Source organism: Triticum aestivum, chromosome 7A, assembly GCF_018294505.1.
Source record: "Triticum aestivum cultivar Chinese Spring chromosome 7A, IWGSC CS RefSeq v2.1, whole genome shotgun sequence".
Lineage (NCBI taxonomy): Eukaryota > Viridiplantae > Streptophyta > Magnoliopsida > Poales > Poaceae > Triticum > Triticum aestivum.
Window position 1 is genome coordinate 37,997,157 of NC_057812.1, and position 9,737 is coordinate 38,006,893.

Sequence of the window (9,737 nt, forward strand, 5' to 3'; positions counted from 1 at the left end):
TTTTTTCTTTTTCGTAGATCCGTTTATTCAAAACATTTTATCTTTTAAACCGTGCGTCCAAATCTCGAACCGTTTTCATCATTGGATTCCTCGCGTCGAGATCTTCAAAACTAGATCTCATGTTGATAGGTTTTGACGAACTTTTTTCATGAAAAAAACCGGGTGAAAAACCGAACCGGGAGCACGGTTTTTTTCCTTTCCGAAAAAGGCACGCCCGTGCCTCTCGCGAAATCACACCCGTGCCTCTTGTGGAAGCAAAACCGTGACTCTGATGGAAGGAAAAAAAAACAGAAAACACGTTTTTATTCGTTTCCGAGAGGCACGGCCGTGACTCTCGCGAAAGCACAACCGTGCCTCTCGCGGAAGCAAAACCGTGACTCTCGCGAAAGAAAAAAAATAGAAAACGAGTATTTTTTTCCTTTCTGAAAGGCACGGCCGTGACTCTCACGAAAGCACAACCATGCCTCTCACGGAAGCAAAACCGTGACTCTCGAGGAAAAAAACAGAAAATGCGTATTTTTTCCCTTTCTGAGAGGCACGGCCATGACTCTCACGAAAGCACAACCGTGACTCTCGCGGAAGCAAAACCATGACTCCCGCGAAAGAAAAAAAACAGAAAACGCATTTTGTTTTTCCCTTTTCGAAAGGCACGGCCGTGACTCTCGCGGAAGCAAAACCGTGACACTCGCGGAAGCAAAACCGTGACTCTCGCGAAAAAAAAAAATAGAAAACACGTTTTTTTTTCGTTTCCGAAAGGCACGGCCGTGACTCTCGCTAAAGCACAACCGTGCCTCTTGCGAAAAAAATCGTGACTTTCGTGAAAGGGAAAAAAGAAAACGCGTTTGTTTGACGAAAATTTGTCGCGCCGAATTATCTATGAGCACGAGTATATATCATAATGTTTTTTTTTCATAGAATCAAAGGAAGAATGATTTTGGTAGTATTTGATATGCACACGTACAAAGAAAAGCTTTCTCCACGTACGGTGGCCATAGTTCATGCATGTGGACTTGAGCCCGATGCATGCATGCGTTGCATGCTAATTAGATTTCTCAATCACAAATATGCCATTTAAATATTCCGGCGACGCACTTGAGTCGGCGGGACAGCCACAAGGCCTCGGTCAAATGTACATCAGCTGTACGCGGCTGGATAAGATGCACCCGAAGCTTCCTTTGTTTCAAATTCACTGGTAGAGATAAGATAAGCATGGACTGCTCCGATTCTCTCGCCAACAATACGGTCATGCAAACAGAAAATTGGCGGCGCTGGTGGGCTGCACGTCGCTCCCTCCGTTACCCTAGCGCCTGCCTATATAAAGGCCAGCAATCTTCACGCAGAGAAGGGGGCGCACACTCAAGGGCTGGCTGTCAGGCCGCCCTCACGTCTCACGCACACTGATCCGGCCGTCAGGCCGCTCACATACACGCGCACGCGGCCGCCGCCGCAAGGCTGTGCACAGGGGCATACACACGGCCGCCAGGCTGCACAGAGAAGACGCACGCGGCGGCAGCCCGGCCGCAAGGCTGCACACGGGGAGACTCAAACACGGCTGCCCGCTCGCTCACACGGCCGTGAGGCTGTTACCACGCTAGATAATATAGATCACATCAGGGCTTGCCTCAGTCCACCACCGGATGCCTAGCATGCGCATGTTAGTTTCGACCGGTGGCCCGTTGACTCGTCCGTATGGTAAGAGATGGTGAGATCTCACATCGTCCTTTTCTCTTGATGTCCAGATCATTGATCGGTTCACACCGATCGATTTTGTGCCTCGGAATTGCAGACTGATTTGGCAATCAAAGTGGCCGGATGACTTGGGATTCGGATCGCTCTCGTAGCAGATCGTTTCCATTCAGGCTTTGGCTTGATGCTTGTGCCCAAAGAACAAGCAAGTAGAAATAGTTGTTATGCTAAAGAAGATGAAATTTCGCATGCACGTGCATGATGTTTGAGACAGAAAATACAGGCAGGAAGGTAATAACAGAAGCTCAGTCCGAGATTTATTCCGGACAGCAAGCATGTAGTTTTCAGCTGCAAATTTTATGAGAGATAGAAGACATGCCACATGCCAGGGGAGGACTTGTAAATGTTTTTAGCCCGTTTGGCGCACGGGAGAGCCCTCTGAAAATTTGAGATCAAGATCAATTAGCCTGATGTTTAGAGCCGGCAGGGCTACACGTCAAAATTTGTCGCCGGCAAACCGTTATGAGTTAGAACCTTGCATGTTTAGCAGATGACAATGCGATAAATTAGTAGTAGATGCCAAGGTTTAGTTGATATACATGGGTCTAGGTAGTAGAGGAGGATGGAGCCAGCAGCCCACATGCAGAGTCGGGCGCGGGGCCACCGGACCGCCAGGGCACAGTCGGCACCGAGTGGGCGTGCACACACGTAAGGCTGGCCACGTACATAGTAGGCCGCCCTCTCATCCATGCACGTTTTGTGCCTTGGACCATTGGTCCTTTTGTAGATGTATAGCATACACGTGTTATTCGTCACAGGCGGCCGTGTCCATACAAAGATAATCAGAGATCCGGCAGTGCTATACTTGTACACATCAAATTTCTTAGGACAAACTAAAAGGAGCATATGCATGAATGTTTTATGGAGGCATCGCAGAGTCTCTCCTCAATGGCATGCAAAAAGACCAGTTCATTTGAGGTCATCCAAATAATGCAACGAAGTATATCGGGCTAATCAATTTAGCCCGCATATAACATTAAACATTTACATCTGAATGTATTTTATCAACAACGTGGCTAGTCGACATCATGACATGCCCTATGGTAATTCTGATATTTCATTCACGGACCGCACAGCTAGGTAACACGATTCTTTTCTTCCGTGACCAACAAGGCCGGAACCGCTCATTGGTCTAAGCCAACGAGGCTAGACATTTTCTCCTTGACCGACGAGGTGAGGAGACAGTTACTTTCCGTGGCCGGCGAGACAGGAAGGATTCATGAAGTGCTGACCGGTGAGGTTGGACACACCATCTCCTTGACCGACGAGGCTGGGAGACATTATCCCTTTTCCGTGACCGACGAGGCCGAAACCCCTTTTGTCCTAGCCGACGAGGTCGGACGCACTATCTCCTTACCTACGAGGCTTGGAGACATTACCCCTTTCCGCGACTGACGAGGCCGGAAATATTCATAAGTCCCGACCGACGAGGCTGAACGCATTATTTCCTTGACTGACGAGGCTTGGAGTCATTGCCCCTTTCCGTGACCGACGAGGTCGGAACCCTTTTGTCCTGGCCGACAAGGCCGGACTGACTTTGTTCGTGACCGATGAGGCTGAACACTTTTTTGAGACTTCACTATGAACCCGTTGCCGACAAGGCCGGATGTTTCATAACAAAGGCCGATGAGGCTTTGGAATATCATTACATGCCACTTTTACTCCTCAATATATTATGAGAACATTTCAGGTTCAAGACGACGACCATCAACGCAGCTTAATCGGAGGTGTTATGTGGGATTTACCTGCAGATGTAATTAACCGGATGGTCTTACGAGGCTCCGGGAATCAGAACCCTCAATCGTTGGATATTAGTCAGATGTACTTGTCCATGGCGCAACATATGTAATCATATGGGAAACCGCACTTTGTAATTCTCATGAGAATTAATAAAGCAGTATTTCCCTATGTGATTGTCTCTTTTATTTATTTGTATACTAATGTATACTGGCACGCCCCGCATTTTACTTTATCGCCCTTACGCATTAGGAAATACCCCTACTCAGGGGACGTTTCTTTTTCGCGAAACAACGTTTTTTTCATGCAAAAAAGTTTCCTTTTTGATCGAAAAGCTAAGGAAGACCAGGAGAAAACCAAAACGTCAAAAAAAAGAACCATTTAAAAATCCGAAAACACGTGCAGAAAAAGAAAAAAAAATCGGAGGGAGCATCCAGAGCGCGACACGTGGCGAATGGCTGAGAGCGCGCCAAGTGGCGCTGATCGTTGCGAGGCTCTCCAAAGAACGCTCGTTAACTAGTTGCTCCCTTGAGATAGACGTGGACACATACATGGCCCCCCTTGCTCCACGGTGTACTCAAGTTTCCCTTCTTTTTACACATTTTTTATTTTGTTCTTGTTTCATACATATTGTAAATTGAATAGTGGCATTAGCTTATTAATTAATTAGACGGCCATTCGCTTACTAATCATTAATTGGACCAAGAGTACTTGAGATAGACGTGCACGTGTATGTACTTTTCAAAAATGTACACATGCATGGGCACCCTGTTGGAAATATGCCCTAGAGGCAATAATAAAAGTATTATTATATTTCATTGTTCATGATAATTGTCTTTTATTCATGCTATAACTGTATTATCCGGAAATCGTAATACACGTGTGATTACTTAGACCATACTATGTCCCTGGTAAGCCTCTAGTTGACCAGCTCGTTGTGATCAACAGATAGTCATGGTTTCCTGACTATGGACATTGGATGTCGTTGATAACGGGATCACATCATTAGGAGAATGATGTGATGGACAAGACCCAATCCTAAGCATAGCATAAAAGATCGTGTAGTTCGTTTTGCTAGAGCTTTGCAAGTGTCAAGTATCTCTTCCTTCGACCATGAGATCGTGTAACTCCCGGATACCGTAAGAGTGCCTTGGGTGTACCAAACGTCACAACGTAACTGGGTGACTATAAAGGGGCATTACAGGTATCTCCGAAAGTAGCTGTTGGGTTGACACGGATCGAGACTGGGATTTGTCACTCCGTATGACGGAGAGGTATCTCTAGGCCCACTCGGTAATGCATCATCATATTGAGCTCAATGTGACCAAGGTGTTGGACACGGGATCATGCATTATGGTACGAGTAAAGTGACTTGCCGGTAACGAGACTGAACAAGGTATTGGGATACCGACGATCGAGTCTCGGGCAAGTAACGTACCGATTGACAAAGGGAATTGCATACAGGGTTTGATCGAATCCTCGACATAGTGGTTCATCCGATGACAACATCGAGGAGCATGTGGGAGCCATCATGGGTATCCAGATCCCGCTGATGGTTATTGACTGAGAGCGTCTCGGTCATGTCTGCATGTCTCCCGAACCCGTAGGGTCTACACACTTAAGGTTCGGTGACGCTAGGGTTATGAAGATATGTATATGCAGAAACCCGAATGTTGTTCGGAGTCCCGGATGAGATCCCGGACGTCACGAGGAGTTCCGGAATGGTCCGGAGGTAAAGAATTATATATAGGAAGTGCTATTTCGGGCATCGGGACAAGTTTCGGGGTTATCGGTATTGTACCGGGACCACCGGAAGGGTCCCGGGGGTCCACCGGGTGGGGCCACCTGTCCCGGGGGGCCACATGGGCTGTAGGGGGTGCGCCTTGGCCATCATGGGCCAAGGGCACCAGCCCCTATAGGCCCATGCGCCTAGGGTTTCCCCCTAGGAGGAGTCCTAGTGGTGGAAGGCACCCCTAGGTGCCTTGGGGGGGAGGGAAACCTCCCCTAGGCCGCCGCCCCCCCTAGTAGATCTCATCTACTAGGGCCGGCGCCCCCCTGGCACCCCTATATATAGTGGGAGAGAGGAGGGACTTGATACACCAGCCCCTGGCGCCTCCACCTCCCCCCGTTACGTCTCTCCCTCGTAGTCTCGGCGAAGCCCTGCTGCTGTGACGCCCTGCATCCACCACCACGCCGTCGTGCTGCTGGATCTTCATCAACCTCTCCTTCCCCTTGTTGGATCAAGAAGGAGGAGACGTCTCCCGTCCCGTACGTGTGTTGAACGCGGAGGTGCCGTCCGTTCGGCGCTGGTCATCGGTGATTTGGATCACGTCGAGTACGACTACATCATCACCTTGCAAGCTTCCGCACGCGATCTACAAGTGGTATGTAGATGCAATCTCTCTCCCTAGACTCGTTGCTTAGATGAACTCATAGATGGATCTTGGTGAAACCGTAGGAAAAATTTTAATTTTCTGCAACGTTCCCCAACACACCCCTCGCTCCACCCTGTACTCAAGTTCCCTTCTTTTTACACATTTTTTATATTGTTTCTTGTTTTTCGTCATTTTTCAGGTTTTTTGTGTCTGTATTTTAGCGATGTTGGGTGACTCACAAATGCTATACAATATGTATGAAAATTGCACTATTATATGATTATTATTTTTGCATACTACAAAAAGTGCAATTTCAGTGTAAATTTGTGTGCAAGTTATTATATTTTATTTCTTGTTTGCTTTCTGATTAAGTGTAATACAAATGCCACTAATTCATTACTCCTTTGAAATACTTTGTTATTTTTATTTTTGTTTTAGGTTTTATTTCATTTTATTTCTTGTTCAAGGGTAATACCATTGCCACTTACTAATTCCTTCTTAGAAAACTCCATTTTAGCAACAATTGAATTATTGTATTTATTCTTGCAAACTAAAAAAAAGCACAGTAAATTGTTTGCAAATTGTGTCATTCTTTGTTTAGATTTTTTTTCATTTTCTTTCTTCTTAAAGGATAATACCAATGCCAGTAATTCATTATGTCTTAAAAAAATCATTATTTTGATTTTGTTCTTTCAATTTATTTCTTCTGAAAGAGTAAGGCCAATGCCACTAATTGATTAATTCTTAGAAAAACTAATTACTTTGATTTATATATATATATATTATTTAGTTTAAAAGGGTAATACAATTTCCACTAATTTATTATTTCTGTGAGAACATCACTGTTTTTGTTTTGTTTTAGTCTTTATTTCATTTTATTTCTTTTTAAATGGTGATACCAACGCCACTAATTCATTCATGCTTTAGACAACTTACTATTTTGACTCTATTTTAGTTTTTGTTTCATTTTTATTTCTCCCTTAAGGGTAATACCAATGCCACCAGCTCATTCCTTTTTATTAAAGTTTTTTTTTTGCAAACCCTACACTATTATATGTCTATTCTTGCATATTATAAGAGCGCAATTTTTTTTCATTATTTTATTTTATTTTAATTTTTTGTTTTTCATAAAGGGCAATACCAATGTCAATAATTCATTTTTTTAGAAAACTCCATTATTCTGATTTCCTTTTATTTCCTTTCTTCTTTAAAGGAATACCAATGCCGCATTCCTATTTAGGGAAATTCTTTTTTACAAAAATTTCACTCTCGTATATTTTCTCTTGCATATTATAAAATAAGAGCAATTTTCCTGTAAATTGTATCATTATTTTGTTTCGTTGTTTGTCATTTCCTTTCTTCTTAAGGGGTAATACCAATATCACTAATACATATTGTGTAATAGTGCGATTCATGTGCAAATTATGTTCAATTTGTTTTGTAATAGTTTGTTTCAAAAGAAAATTAATTCCTTTATTTTTAGGGTAAAATAATAAATAATCCATTGAGCTACAATTTGTTTTTTTTCCTTTATGTGTATACATGAATATTATGGGTGTGTGCGTGTGTAAATATACACATAAATATTTTACAATATATTTGCAAATTATACTACAGTGCAAAATTGCACTATTAAACACCTATTTCCGCGGTCATAAAATTATTCAATTTCAGTAAAAATTGTGCGCAAACTTTTCCATCATTTTTCTTTTTTTCTTTCTTCTTTAAGGGTAATACCAACGACACTAATTAATTCCTTCCTAGGAAATTTCATTTTTGAAAATTATACTATTACACACTTATTCTTGTATATTATGGAAAAAGCGCAATATTGTGTAAAATTTTTCATTATGTACTTTTTTCATTTTCTTTCTTCTGGGAGGGTAACACCAATGTCACCAATTCATTCATGCTTAGAAAACTTCAGTATTTTGATTTTATTTTAGTTTTTATTTTATTTTCTTTCTTCTTCAAGGGAAATGCCAATGCCATTAATCCATTCTTTCTTAGAAAATCTCTTTTTTTTGCCAAAATTCAACTTTTATACGCTTATTCTTGCATATTATAAAAAACATAATTTCTGTCTAAATTGTGTGCAAACGTTATCATTATTTGTTTAAATTATTTTCTTCTAGAAGGATGACACCAATGCCACTAATTCATTCCATGAGCACGCAATATGTGGAAAGACTACGTATGTTAGTAGTGTCGCATTTTTCACCTCTCACGCATGAGCATGCATACCTACGCATGCACACACACATACACAATCCATTGAGCTCTATATTTTTTCAGCAAAAATACCTTTTCCATATCTCAAATATAAATAATCATGTAGACATATACTGTAGTATACATGTATAAAATTTCAAGAACATAGATATTCAGATGTAATGTACAAAAAATGACAAATACAGATATTAAAATAGGCTTTTTCTTTGTTCTATTTGTGTCAGATATTTTTTTTGTAGCATGCAAATAATCAAATTAGTTGATGAAAATTTATACATACGTGAATAATATGTATATCTATTTGAAGATTTATTTTTTACATTTTTTGAAACTTTTAAATATATTTTGATTTCTTTTTTTCAAAACCAGCTCCATGGAGCTCGTCCTTTGCAACGACACACTCGATCATGCGCACACACACACTACACCGACACACAGCCACATGCATGCACATACAAAGGAAAAAAAAAGACATGTATACATTGAACTGGCTAGCTATACTACATGTAACACCAGTATTTTGGGTATATATATAGCTAGCCTGCAGTGTGTGCACTAAAAAATAGAAATTGGTTGACCCTAATACTATTTTCAGACGTCTGGGATATAGCGAAGCCCTATTGTTTTGTGTCGTATGACGAAAGCAGTCATATATAGCATTGGTCTTGTAGAAACTCTCGAAGAGGCTCACCTCACCGTGACTAACAGCCCATGCAAGCACCGACGCAGTTGACCAACAACCGACGAGATCATTATTTTGATTTTATTTTTAATTTTTCTTCTTCTTAAAAGGTAATACCAATGCCACTAATTCATTATTTCTAAGAGAACTTCATTATTTTTATGTTGTTTTATTTTCAGTTTCTTTTTATTCTTTCTAAATGGTGATAGCAATGCCACTAATTCATTCATTCTTTAGACAACTTAATTATTTTGATTTAGTTTTAGTTTTTGTTTCATTTTTATTTCTTCCTTAAGGGTAATACTAATGCCACCAGTTCATTCCTTTTTAGTAAACTTATTTTTTTGCAAACCATACACTATTGTATGTTTATTATTGCATATTATAAAAACACACAACTTAAGAATAATTACATGCAATTTTTTATCATTTTGTTTTATTTTTTTCAATTTTATTTCTTCATAAAGGGAAATATCAATGTCAGTAATTATTATTTTTAGAAAACTTCATTAAAGTAATTTTCTTTTATTTCCTTTCTTCTTTGAGATAATACCAATGCCACATTCCTTTTTAGGGAACTTTTTTTACAAAAGTTTCACCGTTGTATATTTATTCTTGCATATTATTAAAAAGTGCAATTTTCATGTAAATTGTGTCATTATTTTGTTTCGCTGTTTTTCATTTCCTTTCTTCTTAAGGGGTAATACCAATGACAGTAATTCATATTGTGTAACAGTGCGATTCTTGTGCCAATTATGTACAATTTCTTTTGTAATTGTTTGTTTCATGTTTTATTTCATTTTCTTTACTTTTTAGGGTAAAACCAATGCCCCCAATTCATTCTACCTAAGAGGAAATTCAGTTTTATACTAGTTTCAGTTTTATTATTGTTTATTAAGTGTTTTTAGTTGGTTTTCTCATTTATGTGTATGCATGAATATTAGGGGTGTGTGTGCGTGTGTTAA